This window comes from Lepus europaeus, chromosome 13 (assembly GCF_033115175.1).
Source record: "Lepus europaeus isolate LE1 chromosome 13, mLepTim1.pri, whole genome shotgun sequence".
Classification (NCBI taxonomy): Eukaryota; Metazoa; Chordata; class Mammalia; order Lagomorpha; family Leporidae; genus Lepus; species Lepus europaeus.
In genome coordinates this window covers 29,208,546-29,222,315 of record NC_084839.1, presented here as the reverse complement: position 1 = coordinate 29,222,315, position 13,770 = coordinate 29,208,546, and positions in this window count along the sequence as shown.

The following is a 13,770-nucleotide window of genomic DNA, read 5'->3' as shown; positions in this document are numbered from 1 at the left end:
TCACTAGTCACTAGTCAACAGGCTCAAATGTAAATGGCCTTAACTCTCCAGCTGAAAGACACAGACTGGCTGAATGGATTTAAAAACAAAACATCTCTTTGTTGCCTACAACAAACACATCTCACCAACAAAGATGCACACAGACTAAAAGTGAAAGGATGGAAAAAGATATTTCATGCTAACAGAAACTAAAAAAGAGCTGGTGTAGCCATCCTAATATCAGACAAATAGACTTTAACACAAAAACTGTTAAAAGAGACAAAGAAGGACACTATGTAATGATTAAGGATCAATTCAACAGGAAGATGTAACTATTAAAACATATTCACCTAATTACAGAGCATTTGGCTATTTAAAATAAATGTTAAGTGATCTAAAGGGAGACATAGACTCAAATACAATAGTAATGGATGATTTCAATATCCCACTTTTAGCAATGGACAGATCAATGAGACAGAAAATCAGCAAGAAAACAGCAGACTTAGACACTATATACCAAATGGATCTCACAGATATCTACACAACTTTTCATCCTACAGTTGCAGAATATACATTCTTCTCACCTGTGTTTGGAATTTTCTCTAGGATTGACCACATACTAGGCCCCAAAGCAAGTCTCAACAAATTCAAAAAAATCAAAATCATATCAAGCATCTTCTCAGACCACAATGCAATGAAGCTGGAAATCAGCAACTCAGGAATCTCTAGAACGTATGCAAAAACATGGAGGCTGAACAACATGTTCCTGAATGAACAGTGGGTCACAGAAGAAATCAAAAGGGAAATCAAAAAATTTCTGGAAACAAATGAAGATGACAACACAACATATCAAAACTTATGGGATACAGCAAAAGCAGTGTTATGAGGAAAGTTTATAGCAATAGGTGCCTATATCAAGAAATTGGAAAGACACCAAATAAAAGAACTATCAGCTGATCTCAAGGATCTAGAAAAACAACAGCAAACCAAATGCAAAACTAGTAGGAGAAAATAAATAATTAAAATTAGAGAAGAAATTAACAAAATTGAAACAAAAAAATACAAAAGATCAGCAAACCAACAGCTGGTTTTTTGAAAAAAATAAACCAAACTGACATGCCATTGGCCCAACTAACCAAAAACAGGAAAGAGAAGATGCAAGTCAACAAAATTAGAGATGAAAAAGGAAATGTAACAACAGACACCACAGAAATGAAAAGAATCATCAGAAACTACTACAAAGAGCCGTATGCCAACAAACATGGAAACCTAGAAGTGGATAGATTCCTGGACACATACAACCTACCTAAATTGAGTATTAGGACATAGAAAACCTAAACAGACCCATTACCAAGAAGGAAACTGAATCAGTAATAAAGACCTTTCAAACAAAGAAAACCCAGGACCAGATGGCTTCACTGCTGAATTCTACCAGACATTTAAAGAAGAACTAACTCTACTTCTTCTCAAGCTATTCAAAACAATTGAAAGGGAGGGAATCCTCCCAAGTTCTTTCTATGAAGCCAGCATCACCTTAATTCCTAAACCTGAAAAAGATGCAGCTGAGAAAGAGAATTACAGACCAATTTCCCTGTTGAACATAGATGCAAAAATCCTCAACAAAATTCTGGCCAATCAAATCCAACAAAATATCAGACAGATCATTCACCTGGACCAAGTGGGATTTATCCCTGGTTTGCAAGGATGGTTCAACATTTGCAAATCAATGTGATATATCACATTAACAGAAGAAAAACAACCATATGATTATCTCAATAGATGCAGAGAAAGCACTTGAAAAAATACAACACCCTTTCATGATGAAAACTCTAAGCAAAGTGGGTATAGAAGGAACATTCCTCAACACAATCAAGGCAATTTATGACAAACCCACAGACAGCGTCCTATTGAATGGGGAAAAGTTGGAAGCATTCCAACTGAGATCTGGAACCACACAAGATGTCCACTCTTGGCATTGCTATTCATTATAGTCCTGGAAGTTTTAGCCAGAGCCATTAGGTATGAAAAGGAAATAAAAGGAATTCAAATTTGGAAAGATGAAGTCAAACTATCCCTATTTGCACTTAAACAAACAACCCAGTGAAGAAATGGGCAAAGGACTTAAACAGACATTTATCAAAAGAGGAAATCCAAATGGCAACAGACACATGAAAAAATGTTCAGGATCATTAGCCATCAGGGAAATGCAAATCAAAACCACAATGATGACCGGTGCCGCAGCTCACTAGGCTAATCCTCTGCCTGCGGCACCGGCACCCCGGGTTCTAGTCCCGGTCAGGGTGCCGGATTCTGTTCTGGTTGCTCCTCTTCCAGTCCAGCTCTCTGCTGTGGCCCGGGAAGGCAGTAGAGGATGGCCCAGGTCCTTGGGCCTTAAACCCGCATGGGAGACCAGGAGAAGCACCTGGCTCCTGGCTTCAGATCAGCGCGGTGCGCCGGCCACAGCGCACTGGCCACAGCAGCCATTGGGGGGTGAACCAACGGAAAAGGAAGACCTTTCTCTCTGTCTCTCTCTCTCACTGTCCACCCTGCCTTTCCACAAAAAAAAAAAAAAAAAAAAAAAAAACACACACACAATGAGGTTTCACTTCACCCCAGTTTAAATGGCTTTCATACAGAAATCAACAAATAAGAAATTCTGGCAAAGATGTGGGGAGAAAGGTACCCTAATCTACTGTTAGTGGGAATGTGAACTGGTAAAACCACTATGGAAGTCAGTTTGAAGATACTTCAGAAATCTGAATATAGACCTACCAATGACCCAGCCATCCCACTCCTTGGAATTTACCCAAGGGAAATGAAATCAGCAAATAAGAGAGTTATCTGCACCCCCATGTTTATTGCAGCTCAATTCACAATACCTAAGGCATAGAATCAACCTAAATGCCTGTCAACGGAAGACTCAATAAAGAAATCATGGGATATGTACTCTATGGAACACTACACAGTGGTAAAAAAAAAATGAAATCCAGTCATTTGCAACAAAATGGATGAATCTGGAAAACATCACACTTGGTGAAATATGCCAGTCCCAAAGGGACAAATACCATATGATCTCCTTATTCTGTGATAACTAATAGAGCACCTAAAAGGAAATCTGTAGAAGTGAAATTGACATTTTGAGAAGCAATGACTTGAACAGTCTTTGTCTTCACTATTGAGGAACAGTTTTTGTTTTTGTTTTTCTTAATAGAGAATGAGACTGGGAATGGGAAAGGGAGGAGAAAACGGGGTGGGAATAGGGGTGGGAGGGTAGATATGGTGGGAAGAATCACTATATTCCTAAAGTTGTTATTATGAAATCTGTACTCATTAAATAAAAGGTTTCTTTTGGAGGAAAAATGCTTCTAATGCAGTCCAGGAGTCTTAGTTTCTAGCAGTGTGATGTGTGTTGGTTTAGAAGTGGACCAACCATTGGAACCACCCCCAGTTGAAATCATTGTGGAAACACCTGTGACTGAGGGGAATGAATATGGAGCACATAGCACAATAAACTCACAGCTTTACTGAGAAAACAGCAAAACCAGAGCATGCTGCCTCCACTCTGAGGGGAGCTCTAAATGGGCAGGGACCCTAACACACGTGGCCTGCAGTGACTGGGCTTCTTCCAGACCTACTGCCTCAGTCACAGTGCCGGAGCTGGTGGCACCTGCTGCTCTCCCACAGGGCTTTTCCAACTTTAATCAGCTGATGTGCACTAGGGCTCTTCATGAAGGGACCAAGCACACCTGGTTTCCCCAGCTTCTTTGACCAGAGTCCCTCTGTAGTAGCACTTTGGTGAGTAGCATCTGGGTCCTTTGGCACCATCTTACAATCTGCCCTGTATTTAACTCCAGAAATGCTGGGGCCATGTGAGGACATGCCCAAGGAAGGGCGGGGAAACTGTTTTCCGTCAAGGGCCATTTGGATAGTTATAACATCATTTGTGGGCCATGCAAAATTATCAACTTAACAATTAGTCTGCTTTAGAGTTACAAAATGTTGAGTCCTGCCTGTGGTTGTCCTGGCAGGGCCAGACCAAATGATTTCATGGGCCTCATTTGGCCCATGCACCAGAGATTCCCTGCCCTGAGTGTAGAGTTGGTCACACAGAGAACGAGAAGCTTTGAGTCTCCTATCAGAGACCGGAGGAGGCAGAATCTGAGGAGGGGAGGAGAGCAAACCAGGATGAAGGCCAGAACAGGACAAGTGCCCTGAGCAAGGCCCAAAGTAGTGTGAGAGGGAAAAGAGAGGAGACAGAGCCTCTGGCTTTGGGGTGGCCGTGGCATCTGGGAGAAATCTCATGGAAGAAGTGACCCTGCAGTAGGCTTTCCCCGGCAGACATGAGGTGGTGAAGGGAGAGGGGAGCCCTGTGCAGGAAGGAGAGCAGAGGGACATGGGAGGGACAGACCGCAGTGTTGCGGGTGGGGGTGGGGGAGTGAGGCTCCATCTCTGTGGGTGAAGCACGAGCTGCCTGCTCGGAGTGCTGCAATGGGGACAGATCTCGGGGAAGGGCTTTGGGGTCCCATCATGAATGACACAGCAAAGAACTTGTCCTTCAGGGACAAGTCTGTTAGGTGTTTTAGCAGTGGAGTGATGTATCTAGAGCTTCATTTCAGATCACAGAGGCTTAATGCCTGCCCTTATACAAGTATGGTCTGTTGATTCACAAATAACTCTCCAAGGGGAAGGGTGATTTCCACAAATACAGTTACAGTGAAAGTGCACTGAATTTAGTTGGTGTATCAAATTCCCATCTTTGAACTAACGAAACATATCCAAACTGCTTGTGTACCCAAAGAATCCAAAGATATATTTGTACATTACTAGTTAGTACTATGGATATATCCCAGGGTACTTTAAAAAGTTCATGGAATTAAAAGATAAATTTATTTTGGTATAAAAATCTTGAATCTACAGTTTTTCATACATTTCAAAATGTATGTTATGGAGGGAAAAGCAATGAGAAATCTACTGTATCAGTTGTCTATTGCCATATAATACACGGCTAAGATTAACTTAGCAACTCACAGACATAAATATCTATTATCTCACACTTGCTGAGGAACAAAGTACAGGGACACATCAGTCAGGCCTTACTTTAGGGCTTCTTACCAAGCTACGACCAAGGCACTGGCTGCAGCTAGAATCTCTTCTGAAAGATCAACAAGGAAAGGCCTTGCTTTGAAGCCCACTTTTGTTGGCAGAATTCAGTTCCTTGAAGGCTGCTGGAGCATGGGAATACCTCAGTTTCCTTCCTGCTAGTCTTTGGGGGCTGAGGGCCTAGAGGCCACCCTCAGTTCCAGACTATCTGAGCCTCTCCACGTGGTGGTTTGCTTTATCACTGTCAACCCGAATCTGCTAGTAAAGGAGGAAGCCACTGTCTCATGTAACCTAACCATGGAAATGACATTCCTTCAGTTTGCCAACATATTATTGAGGAAGCAAGGTACTCAAACGTAGGAGATTCCAGAAAGCTCTAACTACCGGAGGAGGGATCTTGGGGGTCACTGTGGAGGTTGCCACCACATCTACACTTAACAAAGTTCATGGCAAAGTGGCTGACAAGAAACTCATGACATTTGAAAATAATTATGCCCCAAAAGGAATTATAGAACTTAGGATCAATGCAAAGAAGCTCCGTCAAGGATAAATAACCCTATGCCAAGCACTCCCTCAGCAAGATGGGACTCCGTTATAAAAACAACCATGAGAGGAGGAATGTCACCCTCCCTTACCACAGGGAACCCCACTCTGCTGCCAGCCGGGCATCTCCTTGGGACTAAGTTCAGCCAGTCTGCTTTCATTCGAGTCCTCAGATGTATGCAGGAACTGGGAAAAAGAAAGACACTCTTTTGTTCTGTGCAGATGAAATAAGATACTCTTCCTTCTGTCTAGTTCATACCCCTTCCTGGGATTGCCTCTTTCACATAAAGAATGTACCAGCTACATTCCTGAAGATGAGAAACCAAATGCTGTCAGGGCTGATTTGTGGTTCTCAGAGGAAGAAAGTAAAGAGAGCCAGGGGAGGTTTTATCTGGCTGTGTAACTGTTAGAGGAGGACAGTGGGACTGGCTAGGTCACTGATGGCTAATGAAATACAGCGTCTTTGATCTGCAGTGCACCATCCATGTAGGGTTCCCTGAGACATTTCCTTCAAACAGGCATTTTTAGAATTCTTCCTGAAAAGCTTCAAGCCTTAGGGTTACCTTTTTCTTTTTTTGCAATGTCCTGGGTTTTGATTTATCATCCCTTATGCAGTTGCGGGTGAGAGTTCACCTTTATTTGGTGAAAAACCATCAAGGCACACATTTTAAGTGCTCACTCTGTCACTGTTGGTGTGTGGATCCTCCCAAGGACTAGCAGAGAGAAGCCAGCACGCAGCCAGTGCTGTGAAGTAAGTGGAGGGTGGCAAAGCCTTGCAATCCAACTTGGCCAGCAGACATTAACAGGGACTTTTTCCATCAGACTGCAGAGCCCAGAGGGAATGCCACAGGATATTAAACATGTCAGCACCATGCTTTTCCAGAAGAAATGTGAGAGGCTGGCTTTGGTCACTGAGATGACCACACTTGATCAATGACTACATGCTGGCCCAGGTTCCTGTGGGTTATTTAGTGCCCCACTATTTAGCCAGACAGCAATGTGAAAAATCACAGGATCTTAATTGTGTGAGACAAAAGGAATAAAGAAATTAGAGAATAAAGTCAAATTATCTGCACTTTTTGGATAAAACCACTGTAGAGTTGTAAAATGTTGCTGTATTTTGTTTAAAGAAGTGCATGGTGGTGAGGGTGGACAGGATGTTAGTCACAAGAAGTGAAGTTTGTCACAAAGTTTTGCCTCAACAAGCAGAATGCTTTCTCAAATGTGAATTTTATGAGTTACAAGAATAATTATTTGAGAAAAGAAGAGGTCCTCTCAAAAGAAGGACCAAAGAGGTATGGAAAAATGAAAAAAAATCTCTAGGGAGGAAAGCAGACACTCAAGTCTACATTAAAAGCCACTGCAGTGTTCCTGGGATGGGTGTTGTGCAGGGAGATAACCTGCCACTTGGGATGTCATATTCCATTCCCATAATGGAGCATGGGCTTGGGTCCCCAGCTACTCTGCTTCTGACCCAGGTTCCTGCTAACGCACTGGAGGAGGCAGTGGTAGATAGGTCAGGTCCCTGGGTCCTCGCCATTCATGTGAGAGACTTAGATTGAGTTCTGAGCTCTTCTTCAGTCTTTAGCCTTGGCTACTGCAGCTTTCGGGGAGTGAATCAGCAAATGGAAGAGATTACGCTCTATGTCACTCTGCCTTTCAAATAAACAAAAATCTACAACTCAGAAGCCTAAAATATAACCATGTGTAACCATGACCCAATAATAAATGTGGCACTGGCATTCCTCAGTAGCTCCTTATGCACCCTCCCGACCAACACCAATCTATACCCACAAGAAACCACTTTCCTGTCTCTTGTGACAATCATTTTCTTGATATTGGTTTTAACACCCAGTATGCACCACTAGATAACATGGTTTAACTTCATCTGCTTTTCAAATTTTTATATTATATACAGGATTTCATGGAAAATGTGCAAGACCTTTTTAAAATTTGAATGAGAGAGAGTGAGTGCTTCCCCCATCTGCTTATTCACTCCTCAAATGAATGCAACAACGAGGTCTGGACTGGGGCCAGAACTGGAAATACAATCCAGTTCTCCCATGTGGGTGGCAGGAATTCAATCAGTTGAGCCATCCTCTGCGGCCTTCTAGGATCTGCATTGGTGGGAAGCTGGAATGGGGAACCAGGGATTAAACCCAGACACTCTGATGTGGGATGTGCACTTTTTAACTGCTAGGCAAACTGCCTGCCCCTTCCCATGGGCCCCCACCCCTCCATGCAGACATGAAGCATGCATGTTTATCCACATCTGGCTTCCTTTGCTCAACATAATGTTTGGTGAGAGGTTCACACATACTGTTACTATGGTGTAGACACAGAAAATTCATCTTCATTGATGCAGACTATTCCATTGTATGACTATCCATCACTGATGTCTCCATTTTCCTGATAGCAGACATTTGGATTGTATGACATTGCTATAAACATTGTTGTATAAAAGTTTTGGTGAATACTTGCATGCATTTGTGCTTGTATATATGTGGGCACTAGGGGTGAAATGGTTGCATCACAAAGTATATACATCTTCCAAGTTAGCAGATACTGACCAACTGTTTTGCAGAATGCTTGTATCAAGTTCAATTGCCATAGCAACATTATAGCGTTGTTGTTACGCCACATCCTCATTAACACTGGGTATGCACAGTAATGTTAACATTAGTGGTTCTGTTGAATATTTGATCATAGCTCACTGTGATTTTTAATTTGCATTTCTCTGACGACTGAGTCTAAGAATATTTTTATATTTTTATTGCAATTCTCTTTTATGAAATGGCTAGCTTTCTTTTTTCCTTGATTTAACTTTTAATTTTTCAAATATTACATAATTTATCTTTTTCCTTTTACACATATGGCAAATATTTTCTTCTACTTCTTTGGCTTGATTTTTCCTTCTTCTTTTCATGTCTTTGATGAACCGAAGCTCTTAATTTTAATGAAGTATATTATTTGACCATTTTTTCCTATGGTTAGTATTTCTTGTATTTCATTCAACAAATCTTTATCTTCCCCAGTGTTGTGATCTTCTAGAAGATTTACCTTTTCACAATTATGTCTACAAGTCATCTGGAATTGAATTTTATGTATGGTGTGAGGTACAGGGGTCAAAATTCACTTTTTTCTATATGGAACCTAAATCACCCAGTACTATTCATTGAAAGAATTATCCTTTGTCTATGCTCTGGCAGTGTCATCAATCAAATGCATGCATGAGTGTATGTGTGTTTCTGGATTCTAAGTTCTGGTCTACTTGTGTTTATACTCACACCTGTATCATACTGTCTTACTGTCACTTTACAATCGATCTTGACATCTGGGAGTATAAGTCTTCAATTTTGTCCTTCAGGACTGTTTCGGTTGGGGCCGGCACTGTGACGTAGTAGGTTAGGCTTCTACCTGCAGCACTGGCATCCCATATGGGCATTGGTTCGTGTCCCTGCTGCTCTAATGATCCAGCTTTCTGCATATAGCCTGGGAAAGCAGTGGAAGATGGCCCAAGTGGTTGGGTTCCTGCACCCGCATGGGAAACCTGGAAGAAGCTCCTGGCTCCTGGATTAGGCTTGGCCCAGCTCTGGCTGTTGTGGCCATTTGGAGAGTGAACCAGTGGATAGAAGACCATTCTCTCTCTGCCTCTCAAATAAATAAACAAATCTTAAAAAAAAAAAAAAAGATTTTTTCGGTTAGTTTCAATCCTTGAAATTCTATATACGTTTAGAATTGTATTTTTACATAGTACAACACATTAAGGACAGAGATCCTATGTGGGGAGTAAGTGCACAGTGACTCCTGTTGTTGATTTAACAATTGACACTATTGTTTATGGCATCAGTAATCACCTGAGGCTCTTGTCATGAGTTGCCAACGCTATGGGAAGCCTTTTGAGTTCACCAACTCTGATCTTACTTAGACAAGGTCATAGTCAAAGTGGAAGTTCTCTCCTCCCTTCAGAGAAAGGTACCTCCTTCTTTGATGGCCTGTTCTTTCCACTGGGGTATCACTCACAGAGATCTTTCATTTAGGTTTGTTTTTTTTGTTTTTTTGTTTTTTGCCACAGTGTCTTGGCTTTCCATGCCTGAAATACTCTCATGGGCTTTTTAGCTGGATCTGAATGCCTTAAGGGCTGGTTCTGAGACCAGAGTGAATTAATGATATAACTAGTACTCAAACAGTACTTTATACTTTGTGTTTCTGTGTGGGTGCAAACTGTTGAAATCTTTACTTAGTATATACTAAATTGCTCTTCTGTATATAAAGATAATTAAAAATGAATCTTGATGTGAATGGGATGGTAGAGGGAGTGGGAGATGGTAGGGTTGCGGGTGGGAGGGAGGTTATGGCGGGGGGGAAGCCACTATAATCCAAAAGCTGTACTTTGGAAATTTATATTTATTAAATAAAAGTTAAAAAAAAAGAATTGTATTTTTAATTTTCACAAACAAATCTACTGGAATTTTGACTAAGATTATATTGACCTTATAATTAAAGACAACCAACATTTTTACTATAATAAGCTTTCCTAATCATGGGCACAGTATTTCCCATGACTTATTTATTTATTTAGGATTTCTTTAACTTCTTTGAAAATGTTTTTGTTTTCTGCTGTGGCATCTGCCTTTATCAATCTTTAAAAAGATCAATTCCTAAGTATATGAATTTTTCTATGCCATCATAATTAGTATTCTTTGAAATTTTTGTCTTTTCAAAATCCCTACAGGCTATGTTAAAGTGTATTGAGAACTATATGGAAGTTCTGAATTTGAGAATCAGTATTTTTTACCAGTTCTGAAGAATTCTCACCTGTTAACTCTTCAAAAATGGATTCTCCATTTTCTTTGTCCTTCTAGAATTTTGATTTGACATATACTTCTGGAAATCTATCCTCTATGTCTCCTAACTTCTCTTTTATTTTTCTTTCTGACAGAAAATGTGCTGTGTTATCTCTAAAGCTCTCCTTCCCTTCACTACATCTTTTTTCAGCTCTATATCATCTGTCATTTAACACAGTAGCTCTTAAAACAGGGTCATTTTGACCACAAGAGACACTTGACAACAAGTGGAAACATTTTGGGTTGTCATTGGTGGGAGGGATGTGCTACTGATACCTAGTGGGTAGAGGCCAGAGATGCTGGTAAACATCCTACAATGCCCACAACAAGGAAGGATTATACATATTCAGCTCATGTATCAAGTGTCAAGGTTAAAAAACCCTGGTTTACCCTATGTTGAGAGACAGTGAGGTCTGTCTCATTCCTTGAGTCATTCTTCCTTCCATGGAATAAATGTGGAATGAACAAAGATGGTATTGTTCTATTCTTTCCCTTCCAACTATGTTCAGTACAAGTATTCTGTCTTCTAAGGAGCACTGAAGTGTGGAGAATTAAATGTTCTTCCAAGAACTCCTGTATCTCACATTTTCCCATCAGTACCACCCTTAAATCCGGGCAAGAGGAGCCTGTACCCTGTGTCTTTCACTTGGAAAAAAGTGCCCTCTTGGTTTTTCCTCCAGACATACAGGGCTAAGGGGACATGCCCACCTAAAGTCTGTACCACTCTCATCTTGCAGATGAAGCTCAGGTACCCCACATCCCAAGAGTTCCCTGCCCAAAGGCTCAAAAGCTTGCATCCAAAGGCAGGAGGTCTCTCCCCTGCATCCTACTCCTGAAGGCACAAGGGCTGCTGCTCTGTGGGCCAACAGGTATGAAGGATGCCCATGTGGAGCTGTTTGTAGATAATATGGACAGACCTGAGATCTGTAATTGGGGTGGGCATATGTTATAAATGAGCGCTGCAGAGCAGGATGGAGCTGGGGAGGCCTGGCTCTTCCTGCACTCCCATTTCTGTAATTTCCAGATGTTTGAGAACTCTAAATGAAACTATGGCCTTCCAAGTCATTATAAAGGCTTATTTGTCAAGATCAAGCCATAAAACAAATGTTATTTAAGTTTCTTATATTGATTATAACTTTGAAATTTCCCATATATGATATAGTATGCAGGCTTCTATTTGTACTCTGGCCCTGAGCACTACCACTGTTCCATGTGTTTTATCTGGAAGCTTAATAAAGTTGTTTTGTTTTTTTTTTAAATCTCCTCAGATATATTTACAAATGCAGCTCAACTTATGATGAGGTAACATCCCAATAAACCCATTGTTAAGTTGAAAAAAATCCTAAGTCAAAAATGCAATTAAAAGACCTAACCTACTGACCATGATAGCCTAGCAACAAGGTGAACTGCAGAGCATCAGGTGCCGACCTTCATGACCACAAGCTGATTCCAAGCTGCAGCTCCCAGAATGCTGTACTGTGTACTGCTAGCTCAAGAAGGATCAGATGCGAAATCTGAAGGGCTCAACTGAATGTGTGTGTCGCTTTTGTACCATACCAAAGCTGAGAAACCTAAAGTCAGTGATTGCCGTTTATTTTGATAAGAAAATGTCTGGGAGGACATACAGAAAAATGTTAGCAGGGTTATCTTCGACAGGGAGGGGACTTGGGGGTGATTTAAATATTCTCTTCTTGCTTATCTACATTTTCTATTTTTTTAAGATGAACACAGGACAGTCCTAAAATTTCCAAAGAGGGAAGTTGAACATTAATCAGGGCACATCTACTTGAGAAAAACTAAGCACGTGAAACACACTCTAGTTCTGTTGCTGTGATGTATGTGTGTGTGTATGTGTGTGTGTATGAGAGAGACAGAAAGAGAACTGTTGACACACAAGCAGGTCTTCTGACTGGACAGCTGTAAAAATACCAAGGTGGCTTTTATCAGCCCTGGCACCAGATAACCCACAGGCCAAAGTGATTACAGTGAGGAGTGAGGAAGGGCACACAGAGACGGAAAGATACCTCGCAGCCCTGTTTCTCAAACGCCACGGCCAGGACCCCAAGGGGATTACAGAAACTGCAGCCAGGTCGTAGGCCACTCCCATCCAGGACTCCTCCAGAGCATCCACAGTGCCCCTTTCTCTGATCTTAACAAGAACTAACTGTGCAGAGCTTCTCACAGAGTACTTCACATACCTCATCCGATAAATTCGGTCTGGTCTGCAGGGTGGGTATCTGCATTTCATAGCTGACGAAATTGAGAGACAGGGAGGGCCAAGGGCTCAGGTGTGATCACAGCTGGGAAGTGAGGCTGGGACTTCAAACCCTCCGAGTGCATTCTGGTCAGTCAATTCCCATTGGTTTTCTTCCCTTTCATTCTTTCTCTTTCTGTTTTCTAGCACCAACTCGAGAAATCCTGTTGATAGGAACTTGGTTCTCTTTCTCCTTCACTTCATAAAAATCCATATTCTTTCCTTTAACCTTCCTCTTATTCCCGCTTGCAGTCCAATAAAAGTTGCTGCAGAATGAAAATGCTGAGAATCACAACGCTCTGGGGTCAGGGCCTAGCACTACTGAGTCTCACGAGGCTCTGGAGAGGGGAACAGAAAAGGCTGTGCCATCTTCAAGTGGTTTCGTAGACACTCACTCACACTGTATGTCTACTGAACCCCTGCATATCCAAAGCACCTTACATGCATCTTATTGATTGCTCTTTCTGTAACATCTCTGTACAGTACAGATCACGGATAGGCTACCAGTAGGGAAACCAAGCTCAGAGAGGTGAAGAAACACCCTTGAGGTCCACAAGCACAGAGCCTTCGAGAAACAAATCTTTGTGAGCAGCACTGTGTGGTAGTTTCTGTGTGCCTACAGATACTGAGCCCTCAGTCTGGAGAATGTTAGCAATGCTGGGGCTTGCTTTTTAACATTAATGTGGTTTACCTTCCCTCACTCTCTCTGGCAATAACATCACAGAAGATTAAAAAACGGCTGATACTTACCATTCAGGAGACCACTTTAGTAATATCAGTTTTCCGCCTTGTAGCCTTTGGCAGGATTCCTTTTTCATAGATCACAATGTTGGCGCAGGGCCAAGAGATGGTGAGGTTGACTCACAGGTCACTGCAGTTTATAAGAAGTCAGAATAATAAAAAGGAAGGCAGATCTGACATCACTGGCAAGGGAAAAATTTTGGTGTTGTGCTAAGTGAACTAATTACAGCCAGCTCTGAATAATATGGGAGGAGGAAAGAACTTGCTGAACAATGCCAAGCCCTAAGAAAAAAACAATGTCTATGT